The 19,967-nt window shown below is 33.3% G+C and overlaps 1 protein-coding gene across 9 annotated transcripts in view; it reads right to left on the bottom strand.

The window, feature by feature from the left end:
* The window catches only part of LOC108369759 (uncharacterized), a 75,247-nt gene that overhangs the window by 31,459 nt on the left and 23,821 nt on the right, over positions 1–19,967 (bottom strand). For 2 of the 9 annotated variants that reach the window (XM_017625117.1, XM_017625315.1), the window contains exon 2: positions 5,871–5,889. The exons of the other annotated variants lie outside the window; for them this stretch is intronic. The gene's annotated coding sequence lies outside the window, so the exon portion shown is untranslated. The remainder of the gene's footprint in view (positions 1–5,870; positions 5,890–19,967) is intronic. 9 annotated transcript variants of the gene reach the window in all.

The raw sequence follows: 19,967 nt of genomic DNA, 5'->3' as shown, positions 1-19,967 counted from the left end.
TGCTTAATTGAAGATGAAAATTTGCTGGTTAACTGACAGTTTTGATGTAGCAATTTTGATACCGACTTAAGCATAACATCGGTTGTGCGTAACTTTCGAATACCGTCTTTATGCTTAAAGGTAGCGTAAACTTTACTCTTAGAAGGGGTTGTTTGTAATAATAATCACAAGAACAAAAATAAAAAAGGATCGATCGTAATTCAGTGGACAGGTACTGTGCAGTTAGTTTTTTTTTAATAATCGCCTTATAATTATCATCTTTATCATTTAATACCGTTCTTACTCATGATAATTAAATTTAACAAGACTTCATCCGGTTTTGATAACATTTATATGGGTGCACTGTGGGGCTGTCCTTAACCCTACGCAAAAAAAATCATTCAAATCGATTTACATACAAAGAAAAAAGTAATGTGCAAACAAATATAAAAAATATACACGCCGAATTAAAAATCTCTTTTTTAATCGGTTTAAAAGACCGAAAGAATTGTTTGACTCAATTTCTATGACCCTGTTTGTGTATTGAGTTTGAAAATACAACTACGATATTGTAATTTTGGTACAAGAGTTGGCGACTATCATTTGGCGTACAGCATGCTCAAATACCGGCACATGGAATAATTAATTGATCAATAAGTAAAATAAAGTAAAAAATTTTAATATACAACGCTTTTATAAATGGACTAAAAATTAGAAAATAATATTTCTCAGTCCCATAGAATTTACACACATGTAGCAGCAGTTAATTTCATTTAAAGAAATAGCGTGTCGTCCATTTCCGCTGTAGCGTATGTAATAGTGCATAGTTGTATTTCTTTGATATGATGCCTACAACGAGTTTGATATCTAGACTAGGTTCATATCTAGAATTTGCCATAAATAGCTTTGATACATTTACAGTATACATGGTGGACACATAACATTGCAAGTTGATAAAAGCGTTGTAAAAAAGTTTTTCTCCAATATAAAAAAAAAAGTTTATTATCAAATAAAATTTAATTTTGTTAACACGACGTGGGTAAAACGCGAACTCAATTTCTTATTTTTTCTGCTTGAAATTTCTGTCTTTTCTCTATGCAAAATCAATAATTCAGGACAATGCAGAATGATAGATTCGGCGGCGTGCGTAAAAACAAAAATTGTGCGATTACATTAGAGATTAGGGTGTTATCCGATCTTATAAGGTAAGTTTAAAGTGAGTGTATGAAGTAAGTAATTTTTATATAAGGATATAAACTTAACCATTTAGTTTGACAGTTTAACGTATTCCACTTCAGACTCAAGAAATATTTTACTGCAAATCCCTAGAAATAATAGCATAACATTTAAAAAAGTTTAATATAGATTAAAGGACATTGACATGAGATGACCAGTAATATAGTAATATTTATATTTGTGTTTTATAGCCATCATGTTAAAACGTTTAAGCAAACAAATTTTTAAATGAACAGCATCGGCTATGTACTATTGGAAGACAGATGCGCAAGGAAATTATTTCCGTGACTAGCTATTAAAAGCGTTTTGCCGGGCTTAATACCTTTTGTTAATAGTTCCAAGTTTAAGTGGTCGCTGACAGCACACAAATTATATTGAGAAAATTTTTAAGAATTTTAATAAATTTTCTTTTAAATTATAGCAAATTCGATTATATTCAAGACAATACATTTTTGGATTTTCGTCGCCAGTTACAGCACTGTTTAATCGTCTCAAAGTAATATTGCCTTAGATCATGGAATTATGGGAAGTTCAACCAGAATATAACCACCACCAATGATTTAGCATTACATGGACGTAGTAAATTATGAAACTTACATTTGGGATGTCTTTTAAATATTTCTTAATTTTTCTTTTCATTTCTTTTACTTTTCCAAACTTTAATCGATGGATTTCGAAAAGACACAGGATAACTATGGATTTAAAATTTGTATATACATATGTAGTTAAATACACATAGTAAGCTATAGGCATAATTAATACGTAAGTCTATATCGTCTCTAATCGAAATGCCCTATTCGACCATTTCGAAATTTTATGGAAGTAAAAGTAATTTTAATTTGGACATACATATCGATGGCACAGTTGTCTTGAAATTTTTATCGCGAATGAGTTCAACTCAACAACACTCTGTAACTGTGAAAATGTACAAATCTGTACAAATGTACAAAGCGCCTTTTGAAACTCATTTTATTAAACTAAAATTTAATCGGCCGCCAACTGCATACATACAATTTTTCCAAGTACTATGAATAAAGAAGTCTACAAAGTTTGAAATGTGGAGTTATGTGGTACAATTAGCTAGACTTTAATAAAAAAACTAATAAACATTAAACAGACGAAAGAAAAATAGTCAAAACTGTATACATGTAACTACATACATATATGCATTTTAATAACGTATTTCACTGTTAGTGAACAAAATTGGCTTCTTTTCTTCGTTATTTGTTTCATAATTAATTTACTCTGTTGACCGAAATGGAAGCGAACAATATTTCAAAATTATTAAAATAATAATTTAAAATTTAAACGGGCTGTATGAAGAAAACCAACCGATTTTCACTTCATGTGAAATAAAGTATGCGTTTATATTTGTTTTTTATTACTTGAGGAATAATTTTATTCTTTTTAATACTCCATTTATTTTTTTATACAAAATTAGAACTTAAAAATGAAATAAATTATCTCTCGCTTTAGGGCTTCCTATTTTTTCAATCCTATCTTAGACATAAATTAGATGCTTTCAGAGAATATTGTTGACGCGAAATTTTATTTTATTGGATTTGTAAAACAAATGTCACTCAATACACTTCTGAATTTCAAAGCGTATTGAAACTCTGCTTATGCCAAAGCGATTTATGTGTCTGTTTAAACATTGTATATCATGAATTTGCTCATGAAACTTGGCGGAGATGTTATGAAACGTATGTATTTACATTATTTATCACTCTTTGCACTTTATTACTAATAGTACCCCGTATGAATAAAAATAAACAATTGCTGTTTCTTAAAAATTTCAGACCTTTTATTCGATTTATTCAAACAAAATTTAAGTAAAAGATACGAAATTTTAAGAAAAAGCAATTGCTTAGTTTTCATTCATTCTGGCCAGTATTTAACTAATTTGTTGTTAAATTCTTAACAGTTTCACTCGCAAAGTTTCATACAAAAAGTGCAGTTTATCACTTATATTTTCATATACATACATACGATCTTTGCAATGTTCACGTGTATGCATTTCATTTTATTTTCTTAACAACATAAAATGCTTGTAATAATAAGTTCACTATTTTTCCTCAACGATGTAAAATAATAATTTAATATCAAGTGAAAATTTGGAATATAAAAACCCGAAATTTTTTTTTATTTTTATCATCTGGCAGCACCAGCATCTGTGTTCATTTGCAACCCTTGCATGTAATCGATGAAATTTGTATAAAAAAATTTGGTGAATTTCGCAACTTTAACAACAAATTACTTTATAACTATAAACCTCCGAAAAGTGGAGTCTTCTCTTTTAGAATCAGAAAAAGCACCTTTACCCCTCGCCCCCCTCGTTAAGTAACAAAACAGCTCTCTCGCTTATGTTCTGTCAATCGACTATCTATCTTATACAAGATTTTAAATGCAAATTTTCAAATAATATAATGTCAAATATATATAAAACTTTTTTCTCGCTCTTATTATTTCACCTTACTAATTTCACCATGGGCCATGAGTATTTTTGACGGGTTTCTAACTGACAACTGCTGCTGATTTTATTTAGGTATGTCTGCAAGGTTCTTCTTTTTTATAAAATTACGAACTTTCGCTTTTAACCTGTGGATTAAAAGATTTGCTCTACCTAATTAGGTTTAACAAATATTTATTTGGTTAAAAAATATAAAATAATAAGGCAATGTGTATTTTTGCACTGAACCTGTTCCGATGAACGATTAAATTTTAGTGTTTTTCGCATCCCTGTAAAAAATATAAAAAATAGCCAATAGTAAAGCCAATGTAGTTGTTTTTAGTGTTGTAGCGGTGACCAGACGTCCTGATTTATCAGGACATGTCCTGATTTCAGGGCCGAATTAAAGTCTCCTGACCTTAAAAGCTAACTTTTTATAAACTTTTTACTGCGTAAACATATCATTAGGTGCTTTTTTTTCATCGTTCACATAATAACCTTACTGCAAAACTCGAATGGCCGAAACTACAATTTTTCGATTGTCACTAACACATAAATAGAGAACCCCTTTGGCAAGGTACAACTGGTTTGTTGTCAGAACTGTGGCGAATGAAGATGCTATAAGATATGCTATTGAGTTTCATCCTTAGCATCCTACCTATTGTACTTAAAGGTGTTGAGCTTTTGTTGGCGACTTTGAAAACGATTTTCACAGCGTCGCTTGCACTTGCCTACATCTTACAACCGTTGAACGTAAAAACAATCATTTCAAAACTCAAGTCTGATGGAAAAGAAAGTGATTGCGCTAACTTTTGAAAATGCAATGTCCTGATTTTTCCTTCGACTCATCTGGTCACCCCAAGTGTTGTTAGTTTGTGAATTGAATTGACTTTAAACTGCATTTAGAAAAATAACTACAAGACAATCTGGTAGATGCATCAAACAATTACTATGTTTATGCTTCTTTTCTACTCGGTTATATTCTACTCGTGTAAATCGAGTTAGCAAGTCCACTCGGGTAGAATGAGTGGCAGTGTATATTTTGTATATGTATTATTATTCTTTGTGTGTGAATCGATTTGAATTGTTGAATGGGTTTTGCGTTAAGGACAGCTCAACGACAATCACATATACATACATACAACTGTGGTCAATGAATTAGCACAGAAACTCAAAACGATACTTATGTTTATTTATTTTTAATAACAGAAACCACATAAATAATAATTTCAAAGCTTGCATAAATTTACAAAAAATTAATTAAACTTAAAAAATTGTTATACAAATTTGAAACTTTTTAATAAGAATGTTAAAAAAAATTCCGGCCACAAAAACTTCAACCTTTTTTAATCAGAATCTTCAGAATAATTTCAGGTACATATAATTTAAGTAACTCATACATAAAAAAACCTAAGTCCTAAGCATTTGAATTTCATCATCCGTGTCTTTGCTACTAAAGCCAGCTTCCCGACATAAGCTACTATTCCATACGAACACAGATATGTAGTTTTGTAGCCCATTTAATTTTATTCCAATAAAGTGCAAGTTTCAAATCACTAAAAATTACCGTTTTTAGAATATTTTTGTGGAGGGTGTTGAGCATTTTCTTCCACATATTAAAAAAAAAAATTTATCATAAAAGAAAAATCGCAACACCCTCCACAAAAAATTTCTGTTAGAGACTGAACTATATTAAATTAATAAACACAAGTTGCAAACAATATTATTTTGAATTTCCGTACTAATTCATTGACTCTAGCCATACATGTATACATTTTTGTGTTCGTATGGAATAGTGTCTTATTTCGAAAGGCTACGACTGCGAATGATTCACTGGTGCCGAGCCGTTGAAGAACTTTTGGCAAATAAACTTGCAGGAAATAGTTACGATACTAGCAAGTCAATATTCTTATTAAGTCTTATCAAAAAAATCCTTTTTGTTTAAAGAATAAAGGGAATGTCGCATTACACTAAAGCCGGCTTCCTGACATAAGCAACTATTCCATACGAACATTGATTTTATCTCTCGGTTAAGTTGGTACAAATAAAATACTATGTTATTTTAGTGTCATTGTGGTATAATGACAATTTAATCAAATATTGTATTTGAGCCTGCCTCAGGCAGAAATCTTTCTGTTATTTCCAAAAAAAAATTCATTAATTATAATGAATGTAATAATGATAATGAAAATGATAGGTACTTCACCTGTTTTATTGCGCCGTCACTAAAAATAATAAAATGAAAAATTATGAAAAAATCAACTGTAAAAAATACTACATAAAAAGGTAAACAAACACAACTAAATTATAAGTTCGGAGGAGACCGAACTTTATATACCTGGCGCACGTAATAAATATCCTGTTCACCTTTCTGTAAACTACCTGATAACCCAGGTTGTTTTTCCCAATTTCAAATAGTTCCGAAATATGCTAAATTAGATGAAATAATTGCGAAAACTGCAATAAATCAGTATCTACCTAAGCTACTTCACTCAAAATCGAAGTTTGAAATCACATAGCAATAAATGAGATTATTACCAAATTTGGCAACTCTGAAGTTATTGCCATTAGTACAAAAAAGCAATATGTTTCAAGTTTTTTAAATCAGACTAAATTAGGTTCATTTCCCATATATCGGTAAATTAAAGAAATACAAAAAGGCCCAATTTCAGATGGCCTACTTAAGTAGAGGTTGTTGATTAACTTCCACTATTCATTTTCAGATCATACATTTGATCTGCACTTAAATGGCGAATATTGGCTACTTAAATATGAGATATGCCACCCTGTGTTTGTACCAAAGAATCAAGATTGATTGGTAGGTTGTTTAATCAGCCGTTCAGCACAAAATATAACGTGTGTCAAGTTAGCACTACACTTTTCGAATTTGGAAAAGTTAACTACGGCATTAATTGTAGTGTTTTTGTTGTAAATTTGTTGTGGAAAGAAAAAATTTGTAGCTCTCTTTGGTATGTAGTGCTAACTTGACACCATACATCAATTGTAGCTTTTAACTCTAAAATTTGTTGTGGAAAGAAAAAATTTGTAGCTTTCGTTTTTTAAGAAAAAATGGTATGTAGTGCTAACTTGACACCATACACCTAGTCGATAGAATTGAGATATTGAAAATGTTATAACGGCATTAATTGTAGCTTTTAACTCTAAATTTTTTTGTGGAAAGAAAAAATTTGTAGCTCTCGTTTTTCTGGAAAAAATTGAGTTGAACCTTTTTCGAACAAAATTTAGTATGAAGTGCTAACTTGACACCATACACCTAGTCGATAGAATTGAGATATCCAATATGTTACTATGCCATTAATTGTAGCTTTTTTGTTGTAAATTTGGTGTGGAAAGAAAAAATTTGTAGCTCTCGTTTTTTAAGAAAAAATGGTATGTAGTGCTAACTTGACACCATGCCCCATTGACGACAGAATTGAGATATTGACAAGGTTACAACGGCATTAGTTGTAGCTTTTTTGTTGTAAATTTGGTGTGGAAAGAAAAAATTTATAGCTCTCGTTTTTTAAGAAAAAATGGTATGTAGTGCTAACTTGACACCATGCACCATTGTCGACAGAATCGACACATGACAAACATGGTGTGATAGCTATTGACATTGCCGTGTAAAACTGGACAGTTGTAAGCATTGCTTGGGTATTGAGCTAGAACTGAAACTGATGAAAATCTGACTAGCTCAGAACTAGCGTAGAACTAGACCCTTTGCCGACATTACTAGTTCTAGCTCAATACCCAAGCAATGCTTTAAACTGTCCAGTTTTACACGGCGATGTCATTGGCGGTGGCAATTGTCGCCCAGTGCATTACTTTGCAACCAGTTTTTAACCGGTCCCGTTTTGGACAGTTTTTCTTTTATCAGAAAACGTATTTGAGATTCGATTTTTGGATATTTTTTTCGATTTTTCTTTTCTTGTACAGATTCCATTTTTCTTACATATTTTATTTAAAAAAATATATATATATTGTAAGCTGCACGCAATAATTTGAATTCATTAAATTTGAAAACTCACAACTGCCTCCACCGCGATTTGAACTCGCAACTAACGATAGTTGAGTCGGAGGTCTTCTCGCTGAGCTACTTTCGTATTGTACGAGTAGTGAGCATTTGCACATTTATACCGCAAGTTTCAACTGTCCCGCTCTGCATTCCTTTTGCACTAGTTCAGAGATAGTTCTGAGATATGTAGTTCGGAACTAGCGCTTTGCCAGACTGTCTCTAAATTTTACTGCAGGGCTCTTATGCATTCATAAGGTATAGGCTTTCGATGCTTTCTCCTGGTACGAAAAAACGCATGCTTGTTTCGTTGGTGCGTGGTAAACATTGATCCCTTATGGATTGACAGGCAGCTAAAATTTAAAAGATTGCATCTTTTTCCTAAATTTATTATAATCAGTAATTAAAAATTTTTGTAAACCATCCAACGTGTGTCAAGTAATTGTTTTGGGCATTTGGACGATCAATAGCTATCACACCATGTTGTCATGTGTCAATTCTGTCGACAATGGTGCATGGTGTCAAGTTAGCACTACATACCATTTTTTCTTAAAAAACGAGAGCTACAAATTTTTTCTTTCCACAACAAATTTACAACAAAAACACTACAATTAATGCCGACACAAATTCGACACACGTCAAAATATAAACAAACAAGCAAACGCAACAATTTCAAGAAACAAGCAGCAGTGCTGCCAATTTTTTGGCATAGATATTTAAACAAAGTTTATCTGAAACCCAACGAAAGCTAAATGGCATTTAAACAACAATCCACAATTAAACTTAAGTGCCGTTTAAATATTCATTTGAAATTAGAGTACTTAAATTTATGCGGTAAACAGAATTGTAGCAGATAGCGGCTAACGGGCTGACGGATATCCGCTGTCAAAATTAGAACACATTGAATGCATGAAATTGCACAGAATTGCAGCGGAGACGGATTTCTTGCCGTCGGTTATTTTTACGGCGGGGAACGCGCGTTATGTGCCTGTCGTGTGAACGGGGTGTTAATAAATGCTGCCCACAGACAAGCTGTATAGTTGAGGTGACGATATTTGTGGCGGGAATCCGGGACAAAAAGTGTCTTTGCTAATTTTTCCACAAAAGCTAAACGATTTTAAAATCTCTTTCAATGATCTTAGATTTATTAGCCTTAAAACATCTTTATTTGGCTTATATTTTTGGATCTTTTGTGTGCTACTTTCGAAGCACGAGTAGTATTCAATGGATTATTTTCAAAGTCGGATTTCAGCTCAGCGCAATGCAGTGAATAGCATCCGGAACGAGCTGAATTGCAAAACGTACCTTTGAAGGGTTCGACTTCGCTTCCATCTAAGAGAACTTCTTTACGTTTCAAACATTCTCATGGTAGCCTTCTTATTTGGAGTTTCACGTGTTTAAGATACTGATACGTAGTTTCGCCTAATGAATATCTTCTCTCACAAAATTTGAAAATTGCCTCCAAACCACGACACATTGGAGAAAAAACAGCAAGCTGTGTGTATTTTGTTATTGGTTTTGGAATGCATATAAGTAAACAATGTTTGAAATTTTAGAATAAAATGTAGACAACAATTACAATTTAAAGACGAAAGTAAAATCATCTGCTCTACTACTGCTACCTGTTCAATATGCTTTGCTCTACACAAAACCTTTGAAAAGCCAAATACTAGTGAAATTTCCCTTATATTACGTTCTCATTGAGCCATAAACTCGAGCTTAAGGGCCATTTTTGAGTTTATCATTAAACACCACTCATAAACTCGGAGTTTACCATACGAACAATTTTCGTTATTCTCTCCTTAAGCACCACTTTTATTTGGTGTTTGTGGGCATGCAACCTTACATTTTGATGAAACTTGGCCGCACTGAGTAATTTTGAAAATTAAAAAATTTGACACGGTTCAAACAAGATTGCCATCTCCCTTAAAATAAGTAAACAAATAAATATTTGGAACTAAAATATTTTTCTAATGGCGATTTCGATTCTACAAAAAATGTTGCGTTCTCATCGCCCTATTCTTAGTGTTTGTGCGTAGAGGGCAAAGAGAAGGTTGCATTTTTCGGTAGAAACGAAATCGGCATAAGTGTCCGGCCAAGCTTCTCCTCAAATTTGACTAGGTGAGTTCTATTGTCGTGACACATGTAGAGGCTCCTACATTTTTACGTTGACTCCTAAAGGCAAATGGTTTTATGAGAAGATTTTTCAAGGCAGAAATACACTTTAAGTTTTGTCATTGCCTGCTAAGGTACAACAGCTATTTTGGGTTATGCTCTGATAATGGATCTTACCTTGGTCCCACTGAGTGGAAGTACGGACCTGTAATCGCTCTGCTACGGCGACCGCCGTAAGTCCCTTATTGTTCCCAAAATGTATGAAAATTATAATATGCTTGCAAACAATTAATAACACTTTGTGATAAACTGTTTTAAAAATGGATGTGGACTTCAAGTTTGTGTTTGGCCAAATTATTACTTTGTAAATTATTATTTTAACATATGGTAATAAAAATATTTATATTTGGAAACTCTTACAATAGAGACATTTGTAATAAATGACAGATGTAGACAAAATAAAAAAATAACACTAATATGTTTTAGGTTTACATTGAGGCGTATTCTGGTTTTCGTACGAATCGAAAATTTGAAATTTTTGTATAGGAAATGATAGGAAAATTTCAATATTTTCGATTCGTACGAAAACAAGAATACGCCCCACTATTTGAGGCTTACGATAACCGGGATACGATCACGTATCGTGTAATACCAAGCGAGTGTTTATAGAATAGAGTAATCAGTTCACGGAAACATAGTTCGAGCCTAATTTCCAGGAACATCAAAAGCAGCCCTAATTAACTAAAAACTTTTTTCCTATATTAATATGAACAAACTTATATGCAAAAATAAAATCGCTTTAAGCGACTTCTAAATGAAAGTCTGTTATTTTTTACCACCTTAATACGCAGGGAAACTACATCAAATTTTGCAAAGTTGTAAGAAAAGTGAATTTTCGTTAACAATATTCAAAGATTTTTAATATTAAATTAATATCAAAAGAAAGGTTACTCGATTACTTTTCTTTTGATTATAATATAATCAAAATATGTTAATTTCTTAAACTGTTTAACTTATATGTATGTAATTCGATCTCCATACGAAATAAATTTAAAGTTTTTTTTAATTCCAGATTTGTTTTTCGGCTACGTATATGTACATATGTATGTAGAGAGAACTCTTCATTTCGAGTTTTAAAAAAATTTAAAAAATTTGTTTTAAAAATTTAAGGTTATTTTCAGGGTTTGATAAACTATCAGTATAGCAGCAAAAGCACTACTCGTTTTTGCTTTTGTTTCGCTTTGAAATTTTTGAGTTTCATTCGAACTGCTTTGTTTTCACTGTGACTTTGAAAATTGTATTTTGTTTTTTTATCGGCAGTTTATTGAAAACAATTTATTGCTTTTGATTTGCTGTGATAGTACTTTTCGTGTGCTGTGATCTGCTTGACCGTCCCGTGCAAATGAAGCTTTGCAAGATGGTGTATTATCGCTGACTCGCCAGGAGTGAGTACACACAAAATTGGCGATATCAATTTATTTGTTTAGCGAATTGAACAGGGCGATGTCATTGTCGCCTACCGAGCAGTGCGAGTGGCATGACCTTTCGCTAGCGATTATCTGGTGCAAAATTGGCGATTACCAATCGGTAGGGAATTGCCTAACTATCGGTAATGCATCGTCTCTTGTCACCAGTAGAACGGATGGGTAGTGCATTTGTGCATGCATACATATTTCTGCCAATTTATTGTTTCACAGCCAATTGATCGTCAAATTTATGTTGCTTTGCTGCAGCTGCGCTGTCGTTGTGCTTTCAGAAATTGTTTTTTAACTATCTGGTTGCTTTCAAAATTGTACAGCAAAACGACAGGCAAAGCATTTGCTTTTTTCTGAATTGCTGTTGCTTTGCTTTCGATACCATACATGCCGCAGGCAAAGCACAGAAAAAGCAAATTAAATGAGAAAATTACAGTATTTTGAACCCCTTGTTATTTTAAAATCGCTATATGAATACTGCAGTCTGCACCGGCTGACGAAGGAAAATAAAGGAGTGCAGCTATATGTTTCCTTTGTCGTAGCTGACTGAATGCGACACGTACGTATAGGGGGAAAATGGTTATTTTCTTCACATTTGTGCATGAGTGTGTGTGTGCATGCGTAGTAACTTAGTCACTATGTACATAACGTAAATCCAGTGAATTTTCTGACACCCCTATGCTGGAATCAGAATTGTCGTAGTTAAGTATTCGGAACTCTGCCCCCCAGAATATCATCGCGTTACCACAGGAAATTCGAAGTTCCTAGCCAGTTGTTTTGACGGAAATAAATAAAAGAGTGAAGGTTGAATTTTAAAGCAGCATTTATTTGCCATTTGTAGGGAAGTTTTTTAATTAATTAATATTCTCCAGCCGCTGCTTTTTGCCCCTAGGAGGAAGATGCTTTAGGCAACAACTGCGTGAATGTGCAGGAGATTGTTGAGATATGCTTCTTATCAATACTTCAAACTTACAGTCACATCAGGTTCAAGCATACTAACATTGGACCTGTACGACGAATTTCAGCAATTGTACAATCTAAAAGATATTCTAAGCTTTTTTGTCAAAACAATCCTGGTTTGTAGTAGCACTATGTAAGGTAATTAAACTGTTTAACTTGTTTAAATTCTTGAAGTTAAATTTATTGTTCTATGAATTTGTTTGTTATTAAAAAAGAAAATCTTTGATTATTAATATTATAATATATCAATTATATAAATAGGCAATCATGTTTCCTCTACACCCCTTTTACGGCTAAACTATACTTCCAAGGTATAAACAATTATATATCATAAGAAAGGTATTTTGATGCTGATGTGCAGGCAATTTTTAAAATTTCAAATTAGTTTTAAATAGAGCGAAAAAATCATTTCAAAAGTCACACCAATACCAATGCCATACATGTACATGGTTGGGGCGGAAATGCCACCAAATGTATGCTTTAATATTGATACTGAATTACAGAAACGTCCTATACAGCAGTTTAGGAATAAGATGTATGTATGTTTGTACATGAATAGATTAGACTCAAACAAGGAAGAAGTTAAAGTTGAGTATGGAGAAGAAGAAAGGGATAAATACAGAAATTAAAATAAAAGTAAAGAAACCTAAATATAAAGACAAAGATGAAGGAAAATTCAAATACTTAAATGTAAATGAAGAAAAGAATGGTAAATTTAGATCAGGATAAAGGAAAAGATAAAGATGAAGACCAAGACGAGGAAGAAGATGAAGATGAAGATGACGATGAAGATGAAGATGAAGATGAAAATGAAAATGAAAATGAAAATGAAGATGAAGATGAAGATGAAGATGAAGATGAAGATGAAGATGAAGATGAAGATGAAGATGAAGATGAAGATGAAGATGAAGATGAAGATGAAGAAGAAGATGAAGGATAAAGATCATAACCCCTTAACGTAACTTAACTCCCCTCAACTCATCTCACCTCCGCTTAAAAACGTACTCCACCTGAGCTCACCACACTTTAATTCACCACACCTTAACTCCCCACACCTGAATTCACTACACCTTAATTCACACCTCTACTCCGCACACCTAAATCCACCACACCTTAATTCACCACAGCTCAACTTCCTCACCACACCTTAACTCACCACACCTGAATCCACCACACCTAAATTCACCACACCTGAACTCACCACAACTAAATTCACTACGCCTAAACTCACCACATGTTTTTTGGTTTTTGGTATGTTATCTTATATACAAATAGGCAATCTTGTTTTCTTAACATCCCTTTTATGTATCATTAGGAAGCTATTTTGATGCTGATGTGCAGACAATTGGTTTAAGATAAAACGAAAAAATCAATTCAAAAGTGACACCAATACTAATGCCGTACATGTACATGGTTTAGGGCGGAAACGCCTCCTAAATGTATGCTTTAATATTGATACTGAATTAAAGAAATCTGCTAAGCAGCAGTTTAGGAATCAGATTTATGAAGATTAAGATTCATGCGAGGAAGAAGGTAAAGTTGAATATGTAGAAGAAGAAAGGGATAAAAGCAAAGATTAGAATAAAAGTAAAGAAACCTACATATAAAGACAAAGAGGAAGGAAAACTTAACTACCGAACCTAATAATAATGGTGGGGGTGAATACGTACAGTGACGAGCAAAACTGTAACATTGTGTAACGCTTTTTATATCAGCCGCTGCTATCTTTCCAAGTTCTAGCGACATTCGTAGTTTTGTTGTATATTCTTATTGGTACACCTGTACTTCCCCTCTCATAACGAATTGAAGTCAATCCAACAACAATAATGAAACCAGCAGACAAAAGCGTAAATTAAGGCGTATGTTACAGTTTTGCACTTACATATTTTTCATAACTTTTTGACAATTTTTACGAAAAAAAGAATTGTTAACACAATGTTCAGTATACTTTTGCTTTTTTAGTTCTTGGACGCAATTTGGCATACCTTATTTGTATCTCTGTAAAAATTCTGGAGGTATAGCCTCCCATATATCCTTGGTTTGCTTTCACAGCTCATGTACTCCATTGGATGGACTTAGTAAGCTGCGCTTTTAGTTGATTTCGCAAATTTTCGACGAGATTCATACCCGCGGATTGGGGAGGTCATTTCAAATGAGCAAATTTTTGCTTTTGCATCCACTCTTTGCGAACATATGCAGTATGTTTTGGTTGAAATTTTAGCAGTACCTCTCATTTTGTTGAAATATGAACAGATACTGTTCCTTACGCATAAGGCGTACTAACGGACCAACAACATTTTTGAAATACAACCCCAAACTATTATTGACCGACCCCTGTGACTCACAGTTTGCCTTATATGATGCGCTTAGGCTTAATTTGGGTCTTTGATCCAATACTAGGCCCTTTCCGTTCAATTTGACAATTCTTCGCCTCGCTGTCTACTGATTTGCTTTCAATTGTAATACCTTAAGCGCTTCTGTAACAGTGGCTGCAGCGCTATTTTCACAAGATATCGGACCGTAATATTTTTTGGCAGACTTCCTTTGTCCTTAAAAACATTTTAGGCTATATTTTTTCATAGTCTTAACATTTTCAAGTAGCTAACTCCACAATTTTTTGCCACTTTTCCTGCGGTCCCACCTTTCCGCAGTAAATCTATTCTTTACAGCTATGGTTCCTGATAAACTACATTATTAACTGGTAATCCCTTCTTGAATAAATTACAATACAGAAAAGTCATCTGACTTCAAACTAACTTGAACATGAACATGAAGGTCAAGATAAACATAAACATTAAAAGCGATAGAGAGGAAGAAAGTGATAGGGATAAAAAGGAAATACAGCTGAAGAATGTGCGATGTTATATTGTGGTGTGTTATGCTGCATATGTTGTTATTTAATCTTATGTTAGGGTATGTTATGTTATGCTAAGTACTAAGCTAAACTCCCCTCCACTTAATCCATTCTAACTAATGTTATTTCAGCTCAACTCAACTCACATAAACTATCCTTAATTTTAACGGTTGAATTTCAACCGCTGGGCGAACACTAATATACATTAATATATATATATATATATATATATATATAATATATATTAATATATATATATATATATATATATATATAATATATATTAATATATATATATATATAATATATATATAATATATATATATATATTAATAATTAATTATAATATATTAATTTTAAAAAATGCTTAATTTGAACTTTGACCTTTAATAATTGTTGTAGTTGTTGTTTCCCAAAAAATATATATATGTATATCGTTATGTTCACCTCGATCGTATTTTTTTTTAATTCGAGAATTGTAGGTATTGTGCATTTGTTCCGTTTTTTGTTCAACGATTGTACAGAAAAATATAGCTGACCTTTATATGTACGTCTGCACACTCGAATGAGAGCTGGAAAACTATCGATGGCACTATAGATAGTATCGATGGTTTTTGACTAACGAAAACATCGATGGTTTTGTAAGCATTATCGATAGGTTTCACTCATGCATATATTATTCAGTAACATACATATTTCAGAACACAAATGCTACTTGAAACTAAAAATCGTTGATAAACTTTTTCCCATACACAAAAAAAGATCGTCATATTTTAGCCATTCTGATCTCATTATCAATAAAAGTTGTATGCTTAATTTTTGGACTGTAACATCAGGTTTTTGAACCGAATTTCTAAAATAACCAAATTCTGATATAGGGCGTTTTCGAACTGGCTGCCGAAATATGTAGGTCGATCTTCCGCTCAGCCGTCGAACCACGACCATCGATACCCTACAAGAATTGTGTGATGGAAACTTACACATTCTCATTTATCTTACTAACACATTTGCAAATTTTGCGTTGGTTAAAAAGAGACCAATATATAAGGCCATAAGTTGGAGGAAGACGGAAGATCATATGTACACAAATGTTTACATCAGATTTTTCACACTGCCCTTTAGAATGTGATAGAAACTTGTAGGTAGCCAGTGACAGAAATCTCTATCAGCCTTGCCAGTCAAATGATTTGTCAAATGATGGTCACTGTTCTTGCAGGGTAGTTTTCCAGCTCTAACTCGAATTGTCGCCATTTTAATGAACCTCTTTTTCATTCTCCGCTATATAACGGATTTTTACAAGTGTTATTTTCTTTCGTTAACATTCTTCTTTACGTTATATCAAAGTTGCCATCATTGAGCAGAATGTTCGTATTAAGTATAACTTAAGGCTTAAGGCTCAGTTATGCATACTTTGCACTGCATTGCATAGCATGTCATTTTACGTAGAAATCAAAAATCAACAGACTTTTAGATATGTAATGCTGTGCGTTGGTTAACCGCCTACACGCAAAGTTCATTTAACAGATTCCTTATGTGACAATTCTCATGCAATGCCAAGTATGCATAACTGAGCTTTTGGGCATATGGTGTTAACATACGTGCAAGCTAGTCAAATAATAGTATGCGACTAACATTCAATCCTGCGTTGAGTTGAATGCAAAGTTGAACAATGCAAACACGGCTTAAACGTCGCTCAACGTCGTTGAGCTGAAATAACATTGTCTTAGCAACACACAGTTTAGTTCCGCTTAGCTCAGCTTCCAAAGAAAATTTTTTTCGTTACCTGAACTCGAACGTTATGTGCTCAGCTTAAACCGCTGATCAAAAAGACTTACTTCGCTTTCCCGAAAAAGCCCAGAAATCATTCCCGTACTCAAAAACTGATCCGCAAACCGATCTCGGAAATATATATCAAATTGCTGCACTAGCAATCTGCAATTCACCTTTCGGAAATAAAAAACCCCTTTCGAAACACTTTACATGCAAGGTGTAATTGCTCATGTAACTGCTTTCTGCAATTTCCCAATTTGACAGCCTTTTCGAAATATATTGCATTGCCACATCTGACAAGCTCTTATTGCAACTGTGGTACAGTTAAGCTAGTGCCCAAACGATCGGGCTATTGACTCCAAAGGAGTGACCCAATCCAAAAAAAATTAAAACTCCACACTTGTAATCAAGGGTCTTTACGTTACTTTAACAACTACTTTTGTTATCTTCGGCCACTAATTTATTTAGAAATTTAGATTATTCATATATGTAATACTTCTATATTGCCAATAAGCTAACGTCCCAATATGTAAGCATTCCGAAATCAAAGCGAGACAGTCTAGTACGGTTTTTGTGTATGCATTGTGTGCTTGAGTGCCGTTTTTTTGAATGTGTTGTGTACATGTTTACTTATAAACGAATGTGTTCCTTTTCTTTTGTACGTTTTTATTGACATATCTGTACTGCAGTGTTTTCGGACGGTACTAGCTCTTACTGCCAATATAGGACTATTACATACAGTATCGGTCATATCTATAGCACGCCATTTCCAAGTGATATTGTGTGCCCCTTATGTTTATTTATTTATTTTTGAGAATTTTCAATTAAAATACAGTTCTTTCTCTAACCAACCCCATATAAACCCAAGTTTAACAATTTGTAGAAAACTTCAAAAAAGTGCAACAAATTTTCACCTAAATTTCAAACTTTTTTCTCAGAAGTGTTTGAATTTTTCTGAATACACAGTTTTATAGCCCAATCAATTTTAGTCTGATAATGTGCAATGTACAACATATAAAATGGCCGAAAATTGTTAACATCGGACAATAATCACGTCCACATCCCATATAACGGTAATTGAGAGAAATACGAAATACTCGATAAATCAGTTAATATTAAAGCTAATATTCAAAATTGATGCTTGCAACAATTTGCCAAAAAATACGTTTATGACAAAATTTTGGAAAATGGGCGTGGCACAGCCCACTTATGTCCACATATATGTATCTCGGTAACCGTTCTACCAATTTGTACCAAACTCGGTGTGGTTATTGTGCTTGCCACATAGAAGCAAAACGTTATTGAAATCGGAATAAAATTACGGCCGCTTTTCATATAACGGTAAATTTCAGAAATGCTTGAAACTTCAATATTTCGGTATTTAAGGACCCTAATTTACTCAAAATTTATACTAAAAACAGTCCCCTAACAAGAAGTAACATTGTTTGGAATTTTGGAAAATTGGCGTGATATCGTCCACATATGATTATATGTTTATCTCATTATGTCTAACTGAACGTTCTATCGAAGATGTTTAAAATAGGGGTAAAAGCACCCCGGCTTACAATGTCGTGGTAGCTTTCGGAAAGGTGGAAAACATATATTTAAGATAATATAATAGATCAGCTGATTTGAAGCGCGTGTCTATCACTTTCGCACCAAAAATAACCAACGGCCTAAAAACAGCATTCCAAAGGAACAACATGCAAATAGTGCACTCCAACCCCTTCAAATTGAAAAATCATTTCAAAAGCCTAAAAGACAGAACAGACCCACTAGACAAAGCAGGCGTCTACAAAATATCGTGTGGTTTCTGCGAAAAAAGGTAGGGCCTGTTCGAGGCACGTAATAAAAGCGGCAATACAGCCGTACTGATGAAAAATGGCAGCATTGTTGCAACTGCCCAACTGAAAATACATTGCTAGAAATTCACACAGAACGTGATTCTTTATTTGTGATTGCTACTCGAACAAGCCCGTACTATGGACAAACCAAACGCAATGGTTACGTTCAGAAGGCGCAGCAATTGAGCGCAACCGCACAGTGGTTCAGATCGCAAATCTAGCTGGACGAAACTATTTAAACAAATACTCGTGGATGGATCTTTACACCACTTCTTACCTAGGAGATTTTTGGGTCGCTGATTACGAATCTGAAGTCACTTATCAAAAATTCAAAATGGCGGATCCAATATGGCGGACGAAAATAAAAAAAAATCGGTCGATTTCTATGAAACTGGGTATCTGGGGGTTTTCTGGGTCGCTGATTACATATCTAAAGTCATTTACCAAAAATTCAAAATGGCGGATCCAATATGGCGGACGAATATTTAAAAAAATCGGTAGATTTCTATGTAACTGGGTATCTGGGGGTTTTCTGGGTTGTTGATTACGAATCTAAAGTCAATTACTTAATTTACTTTATTTACTTCGGAACGAGCATTTTAATCAGATATTTCTTTCAATTTACTAATCACATAACCACGGACACCTTGTTGTCTTTTAGAAGTTTCAGCAACACCAAATGTCAAACAACTCACTTCTTAAGATTTTATTTACCATGACTAAAATTTAAGATCACAGCAAGAAACACAAATAAATTTCAGAAAAAAATTTATAACAGCGCTTAAAGATTTGCATGCCTGTTGTATAATTTTTTAATTTCAGAAAGCAGAAAATTCGCGAGTTACTTTTTTTTTAACTCTTACATAACCAAAGTTTTTATAACTCCAAGTATTTTTCTGTTTTAACACACAACCCCTCCCCCCCTCTTCCCGGTGGATCCGCCACTGATCTTATATTTATATTCAGATACATTCCTGTTAATAATTACTTTTGAATTTTGAGATTTGACATACCGTCACTAAAATGTAAATATCTAAGCCAATTGGTTAGACTTGGTTATCGAACTTACCCTCTGCATTTTCGAAGGTGTAAAGAATAATATGCAAGTGGTTTTATAACGGCCTTCGGCGGCCTTTACTTTTCCTACTCTTTAGTTTATTTTTTTAATTAATCAAAACGATGATTTTTCATAATAAATTTGCTTATACCAATGTGGACATAAATTGCGTTATGACCTCTGAATCTATAGCGAAATAAGTGTAATTTTTTGTTT

The sequence above is a fragment of the Rhagoletis zephyria genome, unplaced genomic scaffold, assembly GCF_001687245.7.
Source record: "Rhagoletis zephyria isolate East Lansing unplaced genomic scaffold, Rhagoletis_zephyria_1.1 Rzeph_scaffold_00003, whole genome shotgun sequence".
NCBI classification, from domain to species: domain Eukaryota; kingdom Metazoa; phylum Arthropoda; class Insecta; order Diptera; family Tephritidae; genus Rhagoletis; species Rhagoletis zephyria.
Note: the sequence above shows the minus strand (reverse complement) of the source record. Positions and strands in the feature narration are given on the sequence as shown.